The sequence below is a fragment of the Lissotriton helveticus genome, chromosome 1_1 (assembly GCF_964261635.1).
Source record: "Lissotriton helveticus chromosome 1_1, aLisHel1.1, whole genome shotgun sequence".
NCBI lineage: Eukaryota > Metazoa > Chordata > Amphibia > Caudata > Salamandridae > Lissotriton > Lissotriton helveticus.
The window spans coordinates 1,691,774,995-1,691,797,673 of NC_136057.1; positions in this window are offsets into that span (position 1 = coordinate 1,691,774,995).

Here is a 22,679-nt window from a genome sequence, read left to right on the forward strand (position 1 = left end):
GCATTGCACTCAATTTATTTCAATGGAACACACATGACTTTCCAGCCATCTATTTCTCAGTAAACAACATGAATTATCTAGGTACACAAACACATACATTCAAACACCCACCTCTTGAGTATGTAGTTTTATTGTTATCTATAATAGTTCCTACGACAATCATAGATGTCTGTCTGATCCTCTTCTTTCTTAGCTTTAAATTAAGTACCCATAGAATTTTGTTCACTAAGCACCAGATTAGATGATTTCTCATTTCAAAAAAAGATTATTATTTATGTTTACATGTTTAATTTGTTTATGATTGGTAGTGTTTGCTTGTATATTTTCAAAACATCTATAAATGTGGTAATTGAGCGTGAAGTGTTTTAATTGATAGGGGCTGAAGTCTGTACATCTTACGACATACCTAATTTGTAAATTTCTTTCATTGTCAAACATTCCCTTAGTGGTTCAGAGTTGATGTTCTGAAGTGAAAAATACTTTTGTTGATTTATTGTCCTCAAAATGTTACAGGAATCTCTAGTTTTTGCTTAGCTATTTCGTTTTTTGGTAAGTTGTGTTTGTTGCTGCACTGTTGGGCTGGTATTGTTGTTATTAAACTCTGCTCTTCCTTCTGTCTGTTCATGTGAGTCTTGTGTTTGAGGGCTGTCAGGCTGTACACCCGTGTTATGAACCTGTGCATTGGTAAGGTATAGGAGAAAAACGTATAGGCTGTGGAGAAAAGAAGAAAGATTACTTGTGTTCTGTTCAAACACTATTTACCATCTAGAGATATCTAATATATGTTGATGTTAGGGTTGGGCTTGTCGACCTATCAAATAGGAAAAGGTTAGATACCTATGAGGTCTATTTGCATCTAATCAATGTTAGTGGTGATGGTTTCAATATCTCTTGGTCAGCCTTACAACCTCCAGAAATATTACTATTTAGCGGGCTGGTAATATGAGTTCTAAATGTTAAAAGCAGGAACAGAATGAGTTGGTGTTCGAACTTGCCCTCTAAGCCAGGTCACCCCATATGTTTGCCTTCCTTCGCTGAACACAGTTATGTTGGCTTTTAGGACTCTGTGCACATTGCTCCTGATAATCACTGGTAAACCGATTGTGCTTTCCCTTTAAAACAGAGTAAAATTGGCCTCCACCTGACTGGTACATTTCATTTACTTGTAAAACCCTAGTACATGGCACTAAATGTACCCACTGCCTACAAATTAAATGCTACTAGTGGGCTGCAGTACTCTTTGTGCCCCCCTCTTCCTAATTAAGGTAGCACTGCAAAACATATCTTACTTCTGCCCCTAAATCTGTAGTACAGTTTTTAACTAAACTTCCGTTTCAACCAGGCACAACATGCCTTTTGCTAGTCCAATGCATTCTTGTTTAATACTTATAAGTCACCCCTAAGGCAAGCCCTAATAGCTCATATGGCAGGGTGCAGTGTATTTAAAAAGTAGCAAAGGTTTACTTCAGTTTTACATGCCCTGATAATGAGAATATCTTAAAGGCATGATTCACTGTCTCCCCTTTGTCACCCTGGACAGTTTTGAGCCAAATATAGGAAAGAGTGACATTTCACAAATGGGACGTCCCTCACCTGCAGACTGGCACTGAAAATATAAGTGGTACCTTCAAAACCTCTCACCAGAACATTCCTTGACCTGTGTAAGATTAGGAAGAAGAACTGTCCTGCCATTTGAAGACGGAAGATTGGACCTGCTTGACTTGGGCTCAGGCTCTATAGAAGTGACTCCAAGAGTCAGTTGACTGACCTCCTGTTTGAGCTAAAGGGACAAGGCATGCTTCCAGGAGCCTCCCTGCAACAGCAAAGCAGACCAGCACCAACTGGGCCTGCCTGAGCTCTGCTGCCGGCCTCTGCTGGAGTGAACTCTGATCCCAAATAGGTGCCCATCCAAGTCATGGACCCTTGGCTAGCATTAGAGTGTTCCCTTCTTGTCTGAAACCGCAAGTCCTGAGTCCCAGGTGAAGATTCTGAAGATTTTGGCCACTGTGCGACTGCGAATGGACTCCTCATGTCACCCGACAACCATCTGCAATGCCTGCCAGCGTGAATCTCCTGCGACGACCTGCTCTTCATGTCCGCTCCTAGATCCAGCAAACAAATGATGGATGGACTGCTGAATGAATCAAACATTGATACCCACTCAAGAGATCTGGGTTAAATTTATCGATATTTTGCTCCCAATGCCATCCCAGTTTAGACACAGCCATATGCAAAATAGTCTTGACCCTGCTTATCATGGTAACAGTCTAGACCAAACTGAAAAGCCAGGCCATCCTTGGACCAGACACAAGCATCCTAGGACCGATTTTGGAGTATCACCCCTCATCAGCCATGCTAGCTTCAATCCAGTGCGACAGTGAGCAAGGGACCCATGTCTGGGCATACCCGTCCGACTTAGGGTGAAAAGTGCTATGCAAACAAATGATGGCTGGAATGCTGAATTATTCAAACATTCATCCCCAGTCAAGAGATCTGGGTTAAATCCATTGTTCCTTTGCTCACCATGCCACCCCAGCTTAGAGCCAACCATATACAAATCAGTCTTCATCCTGCTCCTCATGGAAACAGTCCAGCCCGAACTGTCAAGCAAGGCCTTCTCTGGACCAGAAGCAAGCATCCTAGGACCGGTTTCGGGGCATCACCCCTCATCAGCCAAGCTAGCTTGAATCCAGTGGCACAGTCAGCAAGGAACACACATCTGAGCTTACTCATCCCACTTAACGTGAAAAGTTCAGAGCAAACAAATGATGGACCGAATGCTGAATGAATCAAATGTTGACCCCCAGTCAAGTGATCTGGGTTATAGCCATCGTTATTGTGCTCACTATGTCAACCCAGTTTAGACCCAGCCAAATAGAAAACAGTCTTGAACCTGCGTCTCATGGTAACAGTCTAGACCGAACTGAAAAGCCAGGCCATCCTCGGACCAGACACACACATCCTAGGACCGATTTCGGAGTATCACCCCTCATCAGCCATTGTAGCTTCAATCCAGTGCGACAGTGAGCAAGGGACCCATGTCTGGGCATACCCGTCTCACTTAGGGTGAAAAGTGCCATGCAAACAAATGATGGAAGGAATGCTGAATGAACCAAACATTCATCCCCAGTTAAGAAATGTGGGTTAAACCCATTGCTCTTTTGCTCTCCATGCCATGCCAGTTTAGACCCAGCCATATACCAATCAGTGTTGATCCTGCTTCTCATGGGAACGGTCCAGCCTGTACTGTCAAGCAAGGCCTTCCTTGGACCAGAAAAAAGTATCGTAGGACCAATTTCGGAGCATCACCCATCATCAGCTAGGCTAGCTTAAATCCAGTGGCACGGTCAGTATAGGACACACAACTAGGCTTACTCATCCCACTTACGGCAAAAGTGCTCAGCAAACAAATGATGGACGGAGAGCTGAATGAATCAAACATTCACTCCCAGTCAAGATAACCAGCACCAGCACAGTAGACTGCAATGACTGCCAAAGAGGGGACACCGACCTTGATATTTCGAACGCTGTGGCTGGAGCCTAGCTGCTGCTTCTTTGCTTTGCCACCGTCAAACCTTCTACCACTCGCCGGACCCGCTGCGCGGGTCCCGCAGCGCATCTGTCACCATCGGGAGCTGTTTAAGGGACTGCACATCCGAGGAGGAACTTTGTGGGCTGTGTTGCGGCGGAGCAGGGCTGCGAGCGCTGAAGCAGGGACTCCATCTCCCAGGAGTCCCTGTGTGCCCAATCTTTTTCACCTGGGCCGCTCTCCCTGCTGGACACGCCCCCCGCCCACCGAGGTAAAAGTGGTTGCCTGTATCGTCCTGGTGGGACACCAACCTTGATATTTCGAACGATGTGGCTGGACCCTAGCTGCTGCTTCTTTGCTTTGCCATCGTCAAACCTTCTACCACTCGCCGGACCCGCTGTGCGGGTCCCGCAGCGCATCTGTCACCATCGGGAGCTGTTTAAGGGACTGCACATCCGAGGAGGAAATTTGTGGGCTGTGTTGCGGCGGAGCAGGGCTACGAGCGCTGAAGCAGGGACTCCATCTCCCAGGAGTCCCTGTGTGCCCAATCTCTTTCACCTGGGCCGCTCTCCCTGCTGGACACGACCCCCGGACATATCCCTCCCTATTTAAGCCGGCCACTAACCCCGCTGCGCGGGAGCATGCGGGAGCGTGCCGAGAGAAGCCCGGGACAAGGGCGGGACCGTCTGTGGCCGTCCGTGGTCGGCCGAGGTTGGGTTGGGCCACCCCCCTTTTGATTTGTTTGATTTGTTGTAATAACTAGATATATCTTTTTATGTCATTGGTTTAATTATGCCTCTACGCTCTGGAAAAGAACGAACTGTTCAGCTGCAGACCACCAAGGGGGTGGTCTCTGGCCCTTTGGATGCATTTATTACCAGGGCAAAAGATATTCTGGAAAAAGAGATAGCTATGGCTGAAAAACGACTTTCAATTGATCTAGTCGGTGGGAAACGCTCTTCGTTGGGCACCATTGCTACTATACCTAGTCCTGAGGCATCGGCACCGGGTGCTAGTCTTCTTTTGGTCGCAGCACCGGTGGATGTGCATTATGAGGCGGGAGGGGGAGGGCTTGTCTTTGATCTCCTCTGACAGTGAGATCAACCCTGGCAATGCACACGGCAGTGGGGCGGAGGGTAGTGTGCTTCTGGCTAGCCAATCTCAGCTGGATTCTTCCTCGGATGAGGACCCCATGAGAAACTTATCACGCAAGAGGAAAAGACGTAAGGGTCGCCAGAGGGGTGGTGTAACCAAGATTCCAAAAACAAATGGTATATCTCAGCCAAATATTACTCCAGAAGCTATCACTATCCCTCTCACTACCACGGTCTTAAATGATCCCCTGCACCCTCCAAATTACCCTTATGGGTCTTCAGATCCTTGTCCCACGTGCTATAATAGTGACGATGGCTTGTTGGGTAAAATGGAATCTTTATTTAAAACCCTCTTACTGCCCGTTTTGGAAAGAACTAGATTAATGACCTCAAAATTGGATGCACTTGAGAATTTTGTCAACACCAATACCGGTCTTTTAAAAAAAAACTAGTTAATTCTCAAAGTGCTCTGGCGAACCCGATCCCCTCTAGCAATTCTAGATCACAGGGAGCAGTGGCTACGGGTAAGTTGCCACCTATAGTACCCGCTAAGCCAGCATCCATAAGGTCTGTTCTAAATAAACCCGAAGGGTCAGGGGCAAGGGGTGGAATCACGAATAATGATAACATACCCACATTGGCCACGACTTTACAGGTCCCAAAGAAGGCTAGTTCCAAACCCAACCACTTGGGTCAGATGGGTACCCCTAAGCCCGTTGTGGCTACGTTGGCCCAAACCCATGTGAGGGGTGATTCCAATACATCTACACAGCCCAAAAGAAGTAACGGAGTATCAGGGAGTAGAACCACCAATCCCTCGATACTCTTTTTGAAGGCCAAAAAACGGGGGCCCCCTACACAGATTTACCTGCTGAAGCCACCCGATACACGATCTTCCTAACAGGTGTCGCACCCATTAGGGAGGATCAAACTGAACACTTTGGGGACCTCAAAAACAAAGTTGTATTTTGGCTGAATAAACATCGCCCCCTCCCCCGTTCTCTTCCACAGACATATTGTATGTGAGAAGAGTTGACTGGGTGGGCCACTGCACTAAGGACTTAGAAGGGGATTGTGTAATTATATCTTTCAAGGACCCTTGGGTTGTGGATTTTATACGCAGGAAAGCAAGGTTTGGCCGATTGGGTGATGTGCAGACATTGGGCCTTGGGTATTTCTATCCTAATCGTTTCTGTGAGTTTCCTCCTAACCATATGATTCCAAGAAGACCTATTAGGAGGTCCCAAGCGGATAGAACTCCCCTTACCCCGTATTGTCCCATACTGTTTAACCGCTTCGAATCCCTTTCTGGTCTGGAGGGCATCGATTGACTTCATCCTACTGTTGGAAGTGAGAGTGATCCCAGCAATTGTGTAGGCGGGGCTGACGTAGACTGTAACACGGCATTGAGTCTGGGGGGAGGTACCCTGGAGATAGAGAAGGGGACAGCCCCAATACATAAGATGGATGTCAATCTGGAGGTGGGTCTTCAACCCAACAAGAGCGAGATTTTGGGAGTGGTTCAATGTGTCCAGAATGTCACTGCACCCCCAGTCAGGCAGTGTCGCTTAAATTAGCTTTGTGGAATATAGCGGGGCTAAAGGGGCGCTTGGGCTCAGAGGATTGGGTAGAGTTCATTGACACCTATGACATCTTATTGTTTCAAGAGAGTTGGACTCCCGGCCCAATCTATAGGGTGGGGTTTTTACATTTTTTCAAACCAGCAGTGAAGGGTCATAAGGGCAGAGCCTCAGGGGGCCTAGTTATCTGGGTCAAACAGTCCATTGGCTACAGGCCAGTGGAAATTGACGTGGATAACCCGGATCTCCTGGGAATTAAATTATGTAAGGAAAACTGCTAGGATGTAGTAGTTATTAACATCTATGCCCGAGGTCACCCTGGAGGGCGTAGTCCTGCTATATTAAACGCGTTAGATTCCTACCTTGAAGGGATAGGGAGAGATAAGTTACTCATTTTAGCGGGGGACTTTAACTGCACCTTTGAACCTTTGCTCAGTGCGGGGGAGGACCTGGGGTTGGAGGACGACACTGTATGGAATATCCCGATGCTGTCCTTGAATAACATTAAAAGGGGTACAGAGGCGGCACTACATTGGGTGGGGTTGTGTGTGGACTGGGGGCTGAGAGCAGCCAACGGTCGTACGGCCTCTGACAAGGCCGGTAAACCTACTTTTGACAATTGGGTTAGTAAAAGCAGAATAGATTATATTCTGCTAAAAATGGAATACTGGTCATTTCTGGACGACATGGAAGTCATGCTTCGCCCCGAAAGTGATCATAACCCATTGTCTCTTAGTTTAAGACTCCCTGGTGACCCCGGTAGGTCTACCTTTGTAACATACCAAACGGCAGATGCCCTCCTGACTAATCATAGAAGAAGGCTTAACTGGTCAAGGGTTGTGGAGAATACCTCCCTCCTAGATGGTATATCGGAGGTAGTATCATCGACTCTGAGTGATATCTTGAAATTATCGCCCACAGAGGCTGTTATTGACCAGATCTGTGACCTCCACGAACAGTGTTTTAATAAACTAAAGCCCTTCTAACCCTCCCATTAACACGAGGAAAGGCGAAGGCACAGGGCTTTCAGGAAAAATGGTATAACAAAAACTGCAGGGTTGCGCATAGCGCTTTAATTAAAGCAATTAAATCCAGGATTACCAGTGATATAAAAGGGGCACGCTTAAGGTACAAAAAAGTACAGTGGGAGGCGAAAAAAGAGTGGGATGAAAGCCATTGGTCAGATCTCCTAGAGGCTTGTAGCTCCTCTAACCAGGTTAGATTTTGGGAAATAGTGAAGTGGGGTAGAAACCCCGATTCACAAATCCCTGCTAATCATGTGTCTGTGGAAGCACAGGTTTATGGATCCTGATTTGGAATCTTGCACTGGACAAGCTAAGTGGGAAATCTCACTCCCCACCCACAATCAAGTGTTAACTTTTACGCTTTTAGAAACTGAGTCTGCAATCCGTTTGGTTCAGCGTGGGAAAGCGCCAGGGATGGATTCCATCCCGGCTGATTTATTTAAAACTAATCTCCAAATCTGGGTTCCCTACATAACTTTGGTAGCGAATGCCATTGCTAAGGGGGCACTGATTCCGGTCTCCTGGAAGGGGGCGGAAATTCTTCCCATCTTTAAAAAAGGGGACCGTTCGGTCCCGGGCAATTACCGCCCCATAAGTTTAATCGACTCCCTACAAAAAATCATTGCTAGGATGGTCCTTGCTAGAGTCCAGGGCTGGATGGAGATGGAAAGCATTCTGTCTCCCTTGCAGGCCAGCTTTAGATCAGGTACCAGCACCATCGACCAAGTTTTCAGATTTACTCTGATATACTCAGATGTCACCAGCCTAACTGGTAGATTCCTGTCCCACAAATTGGATCCCTCTTTTGAGAACTATTGGGACGTCATAACTAAGACATTAGATAAAAAGCTTTACCACCAGTTCCGAGTTGGTTCTTTGCCTTTAAGGTCTTTTACTAAGAAGTGGTCCGCCCTCCTACCTGATTGTTGCCCTTGGTGCATTGACCATAAGGAGAGTGTTGGACACTTTATTTGCATGCCCTGCATATTACGTACCAAGAAACAAATGGATTAGGCCCATCTGTTACCATCTCAGATTCTGAGGGAGTGCCGAGACGTTGTGGGCGCTACGCACGACCACCTCTGAGGTGGTGGTCGTGGGTGTTGCCAAATTTCTGGGCTGGGCATGGGTTATTAGAGCCAGACATCTGCAGGCATTCTGATTCTTAATAATTTTTTTCCGGGTTTTTTGTATATGCGATCTTTGTCACACTGTTTAATTCTTTTTTAACGATAAATTGTCTATGTAACTATGATGATTTTAAATTAGTATTCATGTATGTTTTATCCCTATTTTTATTCTGTCGTAAGCTGTCTTTTATGATGTAAAAATCGCAATAAAGACTTTAAAACCTGAACCTGACTGCCAAAGAGAAGCTCTAGCAACCTCAATAGATTTGGGATTTGTCTTGCGTTGTGTTATCACTTTATTACTTTGTTTGCGTGCTGCATAAGTACTATACACATTAACCCTATCTTAAGCATAAGTGATTTTGAGGGTAAGCACAGGTTTACTTAGTGACTTTTGTGGTTAACCAGGCAAGGATTATGTTTATTACTTGAGTGGCGCTTCCACCCCTCCCACCCAGTTTCTAACGCTTGGTCAGTTTAAATTAATTGTTTATGAATGGAGCCAAGGCAGAGTTATCAGTACATGCCTGGAAGGTCTCTCAGGTGCTAAGAATTCTTTTAAATGAGCCGACATGGATGACCTCAGAATGAATCTATCCTTTGTGGCAGAGGGGGCAGTGACGCAGGGTTTTCAATTATCTCTATCCAGACCTTTTCAAATGATTGTCGCTAATGGTGCTTAAATCAGACATTTTAACATAACACTCTTAGGCTAAACAAAACCATAGGAATTTCATGTGCACCTTGCAAAAAAAAGTTATTGCAACAAAGTGCCATCATCAATTGTATATTTTCCCCAAAATAATTTAACCATAAAGGACACTTTACAGTTCTTCAAATTTAAGTTGAACCACAAAGGGCCATCGCCCTTTACATGTTGTTTTGTTCCTATTAGCGGAATAATATTTATAGTGAAACTATCCGTTTAACCCACTAATACATTTTGAAGCTGATTATTGAATTAGATCTCTTGCAATTTCTCATGCATCAACTAAACATTTCGGACTAGCGATCCTTTAACACAACTGCCATGTTTTGCACGCAGGGGTCCTAGGTAGCATCAAATAGATGATGAGATGGAAGCTTGAGTTGTCTATGATCAGGGCTGGACTGAGAACCAAAACAAGACCCGGCAAAGTGCTCGGCGGACCGCCTGGGGGGTTAGGGGTGCGACCGAGCTGTTTGCCAGTGCCGGTTTCGGACGATTTTGTTACAGGGTCCGATATTATACCTGTACTGCAAAAACGGCCCAGTAACAAAAACAACACCCCAAAGGCCAAAAACCATCCCTCACACTGGCGGCCCACCGGAGAAAAACCTAGTGCCCGCTATGCCCAGTCTGGCCCTGTCTATGATGCATCTCAGAACCCTGAGGCAAAAGCCATTGCCTTACTCACTGATAAGCCTGGTATTTTGCCTCCCACCACACCTCTCTTTAAATCTTTCTCCTGCCAAAATATAAAAACATTATTCCTGGCCTCTGGCTACCCTACCACATTTCTCTCTAGAGCTTTCCTTTCCTTCCTTGCTCCAAGTTGTGCTCTCTGCTCTTCATTCAATGCTGACAGGCTCTCTGAGAGCCATGGCAGGATAACTTGGAACTGATTTATCAGTTTTCAACAGTATGAAACAACTTTTTTCTCCCAGTTTTTCTGTCATAGCAATACCAGGATTTGGAATTCGGAATTCATGCTAATGGCTCTCCCTTATAGTCATACATAGCAAAATATTAATGGCTGGTGAACAAGTCACATAACAGACTAGATATTTCACAGAGTCAGGTCAGCGGTAAAATGTTTGAGTCTGGTGCGCAAGGCACAAACATTTATTTATAAAGTTTTGTATAGCGCCAACGTGACCCTTACGGGTATCAGAGCGCTTCATAATTTTGGGTAAGAGGGATACAGTTTTGGGAGGCAAAATAACCATTACATAATTATGCAAGACACGTGCAGGACTCCTGTAGGTGTTGGAACTCATCACATAAGGGTACAGTAATGGGTGAGGAACATTCAAACATATGTATGTACAGTGCATGTTAACGATGTTGTTCAAGATATGTGGGAGTAGCTTCTGAATGTAATTCTGAATATCTTTTCCCACTCACGCAAGACCTTGAATCCTAATGTTGCAGCAATATGGGCTTTCCAGATCCCCTTGCTCTAAAGCTTTTTACCCTTTGATAACACTCCAGATTGTGCCAACTTCATCATTTATTGGTTAAAGAAACTTTTGGAGGAACTCGTGTGATATTTGACTTATATGATTGATTATCCAGCCAACAATTGTTAGCCCAGCTGTTTAGTTTGTTGCCCACTACTAAGTTTGATTTTATCCACGTTAAGCACTGGATAGGAAACAGATTCAAAACAAGCCAAAAGGCCTAAAAGAATCAGGAATGCAACAGATGGAGGGCATCCAACAGGGACGTCAAGACTTAATCAGAGGAGTGCATTGGTCTAAAACCTGATTGTTGCGGACTGAGCAATTATTTTCCATATAACTTGATAACTGATTATTAGCCAGGCTTTGCATCAGTTTGGTGGCAAACGATAAAAATGATACAGGTCGGTAATTGACGTAAACTTTAATTATGCTCCAAAGAGAGCAGTATTTTCCCACCCATTAGGTACCTGGCCTGATACATTAATTCTGTAAGTTTAATTCAAATAATTTCACAAACTGTGTGAATGATCTTCATCTTACAGATATCCCGAAGAGATCTTGATAATATCTCTTTCAGCTGCTCAATTAGCTCTTCCAATTTTATAGGCTTAAAACGCATAAAAGTGTTTCCTTCAGAAGTAGGGTCCAGTTAATATGTTATTGATGGGTCTGCAGAGGGTGAGCTAATTTCTAAAATGCTTCCTGCAAAAAAGTGATAGAGTTGGTTGTATAAAGCGTAGGAGGGCAGAGACTTACATCTTTCACAGTGAGTGGGCCAAACTCTCTAACAATCTCCAAAATCTGTCTAGTCCGAGAGGTGAACTGATTACTCTGAGCACAAAGTGAGTCGAATGTTTTGTTTTAATGGCTATTTTATAGGTTTTAAAATCTGGAAATGGCATTCTTATTAGGGTTTGAGTTAAAAACCTTTCCTCCAGTGTCTTTAGACTTTCTTACATGCTTTCTAGCAACATCAATTTGCTATTGATACACACTTCATACAACTTTCAAGAGGACAACAGAATCAAGACCAGTCGGCACTACAATGTCTTCATCTGCCTTAAACAGATGCATCAGGTGGATGATTGAACAAGGGAGGGTTGAAATGTGCAGGTTTGAGCCACAATCAACAGGAGTTTCCAAGGCACTAAAAGCCCTGGTAGTGGGAGCTAGATTGGACAGCATTTTCAAGGATGTCAAGTGGTGTGGGTATTCTACATTTAAGTGGTTTTATTTTAAAGCTATGCAGTATAGTCGGTGGTGAGTACGCTTTAAACTATGCATAATCCTTCCCTACGGTCTTGACAAAAACTGAGATTTTCATTGACATGGCAGAAAGAAGCTAGAATAATTACCATTCTTTTCTTAAGATGATGAGACAAATAGTTCCTTAATGGATTTCCACCTTTTACTGAATGGTTGGAAAGTATGACTTGGGCGTTCAATGAAAGCAACAGGTTGCTGTGACAGTCATGGCTACATGGATGATGCTAGAGCAAATAAAATTGGCAATACATGCTGCTGTTTTAAGCCTTCTGGTAGGCATCAGACTGGATCCAGATATTTAAAAGCAGCAGTACTCTTGTATACCAGTAGATGCCGTTGTGCACCTCCGTGCTGACGTTGTTCCACTCCAGAAGACTTGGGTGTAAATAACTACATTCAGGTGTGCTGATGCCAGTTCCTTTGTATACATACTTTTTGAGGCGGAAACAGAGCTTACTCCTCCTCTCTTTGACAACTGTTTTTCTCCCAAAACGTTCTTTTTCAGAGTCCCAGGGACAATATGTCACCTACCAAAACAACAGGGCTTAAACATTTCAGGGAATGTTGAAAACCAATGTCTGTGACAGATCCCCATGAACTATGTCTGTGGTGCCTAGGATCTGAGGAGGTCCTTGACCTGACCCTACCTACAACAGAGGTGAAAACTAACATCTTGACAAACAAGTTACTTACATTCCATAACGCTTTAGCTGGTAGAGACTCTCTCTAGACGCTGATTCTTTATATGAGAATATTCCATAGTGTCAGACTGCATCCTGAATCATTTTTTGCAATTTCCCCTTGCATGCTGGTAGTTGGCATTGTTTGGCACTGCATCGTATTGTTGGCGTAGTCAGCAGCAGATGTGACATTTGCGGTGCCAACATAGGCCCCGCCCCAGGGAGTAAACCTCCGTTCATAACAGTCTTTTTTTATTTTTAATCCTTGCAATTTATTATGATATGAGCTTTGAAAAAAGGAAGAAACGAAAAGAAGATGTGTGCAAAGAATGTGTTTGTATTGTGGTAAATCTGGATATTATCTAAAAGATTGTCACAGTAAACATAGAATTTTCAAGAGTCACATACAGATGCCTTCAGTTAGAAAGGTTACAACCAGTGGAAATCTGAGTGCCTCGACAATAAATGGTGCTGCCTTGTTGAGTGAAGATAAGCAGTTTGTCACAAAATAGGCAGCTAATACTATGTAGTGATTGATTACTCATTTAGCAGTTCCTAACAAAATTATTTTATCCAATGAACAAGGTGAATTGGTTTCAGGACTTCAGGTCAGGTTTAGGTGTCTCAGGGAATTATATGGTTCTTAAGTTTGGACAATTATTAGAGATACCTTTGATCACTAAGAATGTTCCTGCAGAGGTTAGGGCAGTAGATGGTTCAGTATTTGCCTTCAATGTTAATATATTCACACAATCTTTGTGGTGGGTTTTGCAAGTCACTATGAAAAAAATAGTTTTGATCTGATTGATGCCCCTCATTAGGTCGAGCCTAGCTATTGCGTAAGCAATCGCTATGCGAGATTATAGTAAGGGGAAAAGAAAAGTCTACCAAAGACCTCTGGAATGTGGTTTATGGCCAGTGCATGTGAGGCTTTAAAGTGCGAAGCAGGCATCTGGCATTGACTTTAAAGCAGGAGACTGCTTTCGCCAGCGCGCGCTTGGCCTCACTTCCTGCTCCCCCTCTTACAGCAATTAACTTTCGTTCACTCACACCTCATATGCTCTTTCCCTCCCACCCTTCCTTTGATGTCCGCTTTTCTTGTTTTCTCATCCCTACCCCTCTCTCCACCCTCCAACTCTACCCTCCAACTCCACCCTCCAACTCCACCCTCCAACTCCACCCTCCAACTGCAACCTTTAACTCCAACTCCACCCTCCAACTCCACCCTCCAACTCCACCCTCCAACTCCACCTTTCAACTCCTACTCCACCCTTCAACTCCAAATACACCCTCCAACTCCACCCTCCAACTCCAACTCCACCCTCCAACTCCAACTCCACCCTCCAACTTCAACTCCACCTCCTCCCTCCAACTCCACCCTCCAACTCTAACTCCACCCTCCAACTCCACCCTCCAACTCCACCATCCAACTCCAACTCCACCCTCCAACTCCACCCTCCAACTCCAACTCCACCGTCCAACTCCACCCTCCAACTTCACCCTCCACACTCAAACTCCTCCCTCCAACTCCAACTCCTACTCCACCCTCCAACTCCACCCTCCAACTCCAACTCCACCCTCCAACTTCAACTCCACCCTCCACCCTTCAACTCCACCCTCCAACTCCACCCTCCAACTCCACCCTCCAACTCCAACTCCACCCTCCAACTCCACCTCCACCACCCAACTCCACCCTCCAACCTCAACTCCACCCTCTAACTCCACCCTCCAACTCCACCCCCACCCTCCAACTTCACCCTCAACTCCACACTCCAACTCCAACTCCACCCTCCACCATTCAACTCCACCCTCCAACTCCACCCTCCAACTCCAACTCCACCCTCCACCATTCAACTCCACCCTCCAGCTCCACCCTCCAACTCCAACTCCACCCTCCAACTCCACCCTCCAACTCCAACTCCACCCTCCAACTCCACCTTCCAACTCCAACTCCAACTCCACCCTCCAACTCCACCCTCCAACTCCAACTCCAACTCCACCCTCCAACTCCACCCTCCAACTCCACCCTCCAACTCAAACTTACCCTCCCATTCATCCTCCAACTCCACCCTCCAACTCCACCCTCCAACTCCAACTCCAACTCCAACCTCCAACTCCACCCTCCACCTCCAACTTCACCCCCCAACTCCAGCTCCACCCTCCAACTCCACCCTCCAACTCCAACTCCACCCTCCAACTCCAACTCCACCCTCCAACTCTACCCTCCAACTCCAGCCTCCAACTCCACCCTCCAACTCTATCCTCCAACTCCAACTCCACCCTCCAACTCCAACTCCAAACCTCCAACTCCAACTGCACCCTCCAACTCCACCCTCCAAATCCACCCTCCAACTCCACCCTCTAACTCCACCCTCCAACTCCACCCTCCAACTCCAACTCCACCCTCCAACTCCACCCTTCAACTCCACCCTCCAACTCCAACTCCACCCTCCAACTCCACCCTCCAACTCCTCCCTCCAACTCCAACTCCACACTCCAACTCCACACTCCAACTCCAACTCAACCTTCCAACTCCACCCTCCAACTCCAACTCCACCCTCCAACTCCACCTCCACCCTCCAACTCCAACTCCACCCTCCAACTCCACCCTCCACCCTTTAACTCCACCCTCCAACTCCACTCTCCAACTCCACTCTCCAACTCCACCCTCCAACTCATACTCCACCCTCCAACTCATACTCCACCCTCCAACTCCAACTCCACCCTCCAACTCCACCCTCCAACTCTACCCTCCAACTCTACCCTCCAACTCCACCCTCCAACTCCAACTCCAACTCGAAATCTACCCTCCAACTCCACCTGCCAATGCCAACTCCACTCTCCAACTCCAACTGCACCCTTCAACTCCACCCTCCAACTCCACCCTCCACCTCCACCCTCCAACTACACCCTCCAACTACACCCTCCAACTACACCCTTTAACTCCAACTCCACCCTCCAACTGCAACCTCCACCCTCCAACCCACCCTCCACACTCCAACTCCACCCTCCAACTCTACCCTCCAACTCCACCCTCCAACTCCAACTCCATCCTCCAAATCCAACTCCACCCTCCAACTCCAACTCTACCCTCCAACTCCAACTCCACAATCCAACTCCACCCTCCAACTCCACCATTTAACTCCAACTCCACCCTCCAACTCCACCCTCCAACTTCAACTCCACCCTCTAACTCCACCCTCCAACTCCAACTCCACCCTCCAACTCCACCCTCCAACTCCACCCTCCAACTCCAAATCCACCCTGCACCATTCAACTCCATGCTCCAACTCCACCCTCCAACTCCACCCTCCAACTCCAACTCTACCCTCCAACTCCACCCTCCAACGCTAACTCCACCCTCCAACTCCACCCTCCAACTCTAACTCCACCCTCCAACTCCACCCTCCAAGTCCACCTCCAACTCCACCCTCCAACTCCACCCTCCACCCTTCAACTCCACCCTCCTACTCCACCCTCCAACTCCAACTCTACCCTCCAACCCACCTTCCAACTCCAACTCCACCCTCCAACTCCAACTCCACCCCCCAACTCCCTCCTCCAACTCTACCCCCCAACTCCACCCTCCAACTCCACCCTCCTACTCCAACTCACCCTCCAACTCCACTCTCCAACTCAACTCTCCAACTCCACCCTCCAACCTCAACTAACTCCACCTTCCAACTCCAACCTCCAACTCCAACTCCACCCTCCACTCCACCCTCCAATTCCAGCCTCCAACTCCAATTCCACCCTCCACCATTAACTCCACCCTCCAACTCCAACTCCACCCTCCAACTCCAACACCACTCTCCAACTCCAACTCCACCTTCCAACTCCACCCTCCAACTCCACCCTCCATCTCCACCCTCCAACTCCAACTCCAATCCACCCTCCAACTCCACCCTCCAACTCCAACTCCACCTTCCAACTCCAACTTCACCCTCCAACTCCACCCTCCAACTCCACCCTCCAACTCCAACCTACAACTCCACCCTTCAATTCCACCCTCCAACTCCACTCTCCAACTCTATCCTCCCACTCCAACTCCACCCTCTAACTCCAACTCCACCCTCCAACTTCACACTCCAACTCCAACTCCACCTTCCAACTCCACCTTCCAACTCCACCTTCCAACTCCACCCTCCAACTACAACTCCACCCTCCAACTCCACCTCCACCCTCTAACTCCAACTCCACCCTCCAACTCCACCCTCCAACTCCAACTCCACCCTCCAACTCTGCCCTACAACTCCAACTCCACCCTCCAACTCTAACTCCACCCTCCAACTCCACCTTCCAACTCCACCCTCAAACTATACCCTCCAATTCCAACTCCACCCTCCAACTCTAACTCCACCCTCCAACTCCAGCCTCCAACTCCAGCTCCACCCTCATACTCCACCCTCCAACTCCAACTCCACCCTCTAACTCCATCCTCCAACTCCACCCTCCAACTCCAACTCCACCCTCCAACTCCACCCTTCAACTCCACCCTCCAACTCCACCCTCCAACTCCTCCCTCCAACTCCAACTCCACACTCCAACTCCACACTCCAACTACTACTCAACCTTCCAACTCCACCCTCCAACTCCACCCTCCAACTCCACCTCCACCCTCCAACTCCAACTCCACCCTCCAACTCCACCCTCCACCCTTTAACTCCACCCTCCAACTCCACTCTCCAACTCCACCCTCCAACTCCACCCTCCAACTCAAACTCCCCCCTCCAACTCCAACTCCACCCTCCAACTCCAACTCCACCCTCCAACTCCACCCTCCAACTCTACCCTCCAACTCTACCCTCCAACTCCACCCTCCAACTCCAACTCCAACTCCAAATCTACCCTCCAACTCCACCTGCCAATGCCAACTCCACCCTCCAACCCCAACTGCACCCTTCAACTCCACCCTCCAACTCCACCCTCCACCCTCCAACTACACCCTCCAACTACACCCTCCAACTACAACCTCCAACTCCAACTCCACCCTCCAACTGCAACCTCCACCCTCCAACCCACCCTCCACACTCCAACTCCACCTCCAACTCCACCCTCCAACTCCACCCTCCAAATCCAACTCCATCCTCCAAATCCAACTCCGCCCTCCAACTCCAACTCTACCCTCCAACTCCAACTCCACAATACAACTCCACCCTCCAACTCCAACTCCACCCTCCAACTCCACCATTTAACTCCAACTCCACCCTCCAACTCCACCCCTCCAACTTCAACTCCACCCTCTAACTCCACCCTCCAACTCCAACTCCACCCTCCAACTCCACCCTCCAACTCCACCCTCCAACTCCAAATCCACCCTCCACCATTCAACTCCATGCTCCAACTCCACCCTCCAACTCCACCCTCCAACTCCAACTCTACCCTCCAACTCCACCCTCCAACTCTAACTCCACCCTCCAACTCCACCCTCCAACTCTAACTCCACCCTCCAACTCCACCCTCCAATTCCAACCTCCAACTCCACCCTCCAACTCCACCCTCACCCTTCAACTCCACCCTCCAACTCCACCCTCCAACTCCAACTCTACCCTCCAACCCCACCTTCCAACTCCAACTCCACCCTCCAACTCCAACTCCACCCTCCAACTCCTCCCCCCAACTCCATTCTCCAACTCTACCCCCCAACTCCACCCTCCAACTCCACCCGCCTACTCCAACTCCACCCTCCAACTCCACTCTCCAACTCCACTCTCCAACTCCACCCTCCAACCTCAACTCCACCTTCCAACTCCAACCTCCAACTCCAACTCCACCCGCCACTCCACCCTCCAATTCCAGCCTCCAACTCCAATTCCACCCTCCACCATTTAACTCCACCCTCCAACTCCAACTCCACCCTCCAACTCCAACACCACTCTCCAACTCCAACTCCACCTTCCAACTCCACCCTCCAACTCCACCCTCCATCTCCACCCTCCAACTCCAACTCCAACTCCACCCTCCAACTCCACCCTCCAACTCCAACTCCACCTTCCAACTCCAACTTCACCCTCCAACTCCACCCTCCAACTCCACCCTCCAACTCCAACCTACAACTCCACCCTTCAATTCCACCCTCCAACTCCACTCTCCAACTCTATCCTCCAACTCCAACTCCACCCTCTAACTCTAACTCCACCCTCCAACTCCACACTCCAACTCCAACTCCACCTTCCAACTCCACCTTCCAACTCCACCTTCCAACTCCACCCTCCAACTACAACTCCACCCTCCAACTCCACCTCCACCCTCTAACTCCAACTCCACCCTCCAACTCCACCCTCCAACTCCAACTCCACCCTCCAACTCTGCCCTACAACTCCAACTCCACCCCCCAACTCTAACTCCACCCTCCAACTCCACCTTCCAACTCCACCCTCAAACTATACCCTCCGATTCCAACTCCACCCTCCAACTCTAACTCCACCCTCCAACTCCAGCTTCCAACTCCAGCTCCACCCTCGTACTCCACCCTCCAACTCCAACTCCACCCTCTAACTCCATCCTCCAACTCCACCCTCCAACTCCAACTCCACCCTCCAACTCCACCCTTCAACTCCACCCTCCAACTCCACCCTCCAACTCCTCCCTCCAACTCCAACTCCACACTCCAACTCCACACTCCAACTACAACTCAACCTTCCAACTCCACCCTCCAACTCCAACTCCACCTCCACCCTCCAACTCCAACTCCACCCTCCAACTCCACCCTCCACCCTTTAACTCCACCCTCCAACTCCACTCTCCAACTCCACCCTCCAACTCCACCCTCCAACTCAAACTCCCCCCTCCAACTCCAACTCCACCCTCCAACTCCAACTCCACCCTCCAACTCCACCCTCCAACTCTACCCTCCAACTCCACCCTCCAACTCCAACTCCAACTCCAAATCTACCCTCCAACTCCACCTGCCAATGCCAACTCCACCCTCCAACCCCAACTGCACCCTTCAACTCCACCCTCCAACTCCACCCTCCACCTCCACCCTCCAAGTACACCCTCCAACTACACCCTCCAACTCCAACTCCACCCTCCAACTGCAACCTCCACCCTCCAACCCACCCTCCACACTCCAACTCCACCCTCCAACTCCACCCTCCAACTCCACCCTCCAAATCCAACTCCATCCTCCAAATCCAACTCCACCCTCCAACTCCAACTCTACCCTCCAACTCCAACTCCACAATACAACTCCACCCTCCAACTCCAACTCCACCCTCCAACTCCACCCTCCAACTCCACCCTCCAACTCCAACTCCACCCTCCAACTCCAACTTCACCCTCCAACTCCACCCTCCAACTTCACCCTCCAACTCCACCCTCCAACTCCAACTCCACCATCCAAATCCAACTCCACCATCCACCCTTCAACTCCACCCTCCAACTCCACCCTTTAACTCCAACTCCACCCTCCAACTCCACCCTCCAACTTTAACTCCACCCTCTAACTCCACCCTCCAACTCCACCCTGCAACTCCACCCTCCAACTCCACCCTCCAAATCCACCCTCCACCATTCAACTCCATGCTCCAACTCCGCCCTCCAACTCCACCCTCCAACTCCAACTCTACCCTCCAACTCCACCCTCCAACTCTAACTCCACCCTCCAACTCCACCCTCCAACTCCACCCTCCAACTCCAACTCTACCCTCCAACTCCACCCTCCAACTCTAACTCCACCCTCCAACTCCACCCTCCAACTCCACCCTCCAACTCTAACTCCACCCTCCAACTCCAGCCTCCAACTCCAGCTCCACCCTCCAACTCCAACTCCACCCTCTAACTCCATCCTCCAACTCCACCCTCCAACTCCAACTCCACCCTCCAACTCCACCCTTCAACTCCACCCTCCAACTCCACCCTCCAACTCCTCCCTCCAACTCCAACTCCACACTCCAACTCCACACTCCAACTCCAACTCAACCTTCCTTTTTTTTTTTTTTTTTTATTGAGCATTCTTTAGATATACAACAATGATCATACATAGTGTAGAAATTCTAATAGAAAAAAAGAAAATATATATATAAACGCAGAAAGGCTGAGCATAATACGTTAAGTACAAATACAGATGTTGATGAACATTGAAATTTTGGATGTGGTAAATATGTGGCAGATACAATAATACATTAATGAAAGAATTGGCTATGAGAAAACAATAAACCTATAAACAGTAGCATTAAACATATAGTGTAACCTCATTTTCCGACTCTACGCCTCTGAATAGAGGTGATCGCTATTTCTAGCTAGTTTGAATAGCTTTACAGTCAGGTCCTTTGTTGTTCATACCAGTTAGCTATGGAGGCCCAGATCAATTCCCCTTTAGCTCTAGATTTTTTCCCTCTGGTTTTGTATATCGCTATTTCTTGTTTGTATATTGCCAGGAGTCTATTAATCCATCCCTGAAATGTAGGGGCCTCTGTATCCTTCCAGCGAGCTGCTTAAATAATTCTGTATATAGCGGTAGATAGATAGATCGTATAGATTTCTGAGTTATTAAGTTCTAGGGAGCTATCGAAACCTAATATAAACAAGGTTGATGAGGTTTGGATCTCCCAACCAAAAATCTCGGTCCAGTATTTACCTATACTATCTTTTAGTTGTTTAAGTTTCGGACAGTCGTAGAACATATGTATTAAATTTGCGGGGCCGAGTGCACATCTAGGGCATTTATCGTGACTAGCCTTACCCCATGAAAATAATTTAAATGGTGTGTAATATAGATTGCATACCGTTTTATAGATTTGGGCTTTTAAATTACTTGCAAGTTTGACTTTAGAGGATAGTTGTAGCACCATATCTATGTCGACGTTAGGATTATTTAATTTATTAGCCCAGCTATCTTCTATTCTTTCGAGATCATCCGGGTGGTTGTTTATAAGGATCCCATAGATATCGCTAATTCTAATTGACAATTTCTGCATCAGGTTTAGTAGTGATGGCGACTGTAGCTCGATATTTGTGATGTGTTGTCTTAATGATGTGTAGATTTGAATAAATTTAAGGTAGTCTGCGGGATGAATCTGATATTTAAGGCGTAACTCATCAAATGTTGTTCTACCATCTGAGTTTAGGAAATCGCCAATAGTAACAATACCTAAATTTTCCCAACGCTTAGTAATGTTATCATTTAGATACTGGGGGATTATAAAGCTATGCCATAAGGGTGTATATTTGGTATATTTAGGTATTGAAAGTATTTTAGTAGCTCTGGTCCAGATTTTAAATGCATCTGTGACTATTTTAAATTTAATCTTTTTATAATATGATGGCTCAATTTGTCTTAACAATAATCCTCGTGCTGTGTTTCCCAGTGTCAGTTCGTAGATAGATGGGATGTTATGTATAGATCTGTTTTGATTTGAATTTTTAGATGTGATTAAAAAGGCCATCTGTTGTAAAATGGCAGCCCACATGTAATAGGTTAGATTTGGCACTGCTAATCCCCCTCGGGCTGTTGGCAACACCAATTTGGTTATGGCCCTTCTTGTCTTCCCATAATTCCAAATAAATGATGTTATTACTTGCTCAATCTTCTTCAAATAGGTATTATCGATTAGAAAAGGGATTGCTCGGAATAGATATAATAGTTTTGGAAAAATTGCCATTTTGATATAGTTGGTTCTACCAATTATGGATAGATGGAGGTTGTTTACTCTAAGAAGATCTTTTTTTATTTTTGTGACTAAGGGGTCGTAGTTTAATGTAATGATGTCATTAGTATTAGGTGAGATGTTAACCCCTAAGTATTTTGCGCTTGCTACTCTATATTGGCCTGTGTATGGGGTGTTATTGGTACAGACTACCATCGTTTTGTCTTGATTTAATGAGTAGCCTGAATACAGACCAAATATTCGAGTGACTACTTCTATTTCATCTATGGCCTCAGTAGGGTTGGTGGTTAGAATCGCTATGTCATCGGCATAGGCGAGTATTTTGGTATTGTATATGCTTGTTTTTACTGGAATTATCGCTGGTGATGTTAATAGTTTAATAATTAATGGGTTAATGTATAGTGAGAATAAGAGTGGTGAACACGGACACCCTTGTCGTGTCCCTCTCTGGATATTTATACTTTCGGACTCGCTACCTCCGGTCAGGATTTTGGCTTTAGGTTCTAGATAAAGGGCTTTTACTGATTTTATAAACCCCGGACCGATATTGTTAAGAGCTAAGAGCTCCCATAAATACTGCCAGGACACCCGGTCAAAA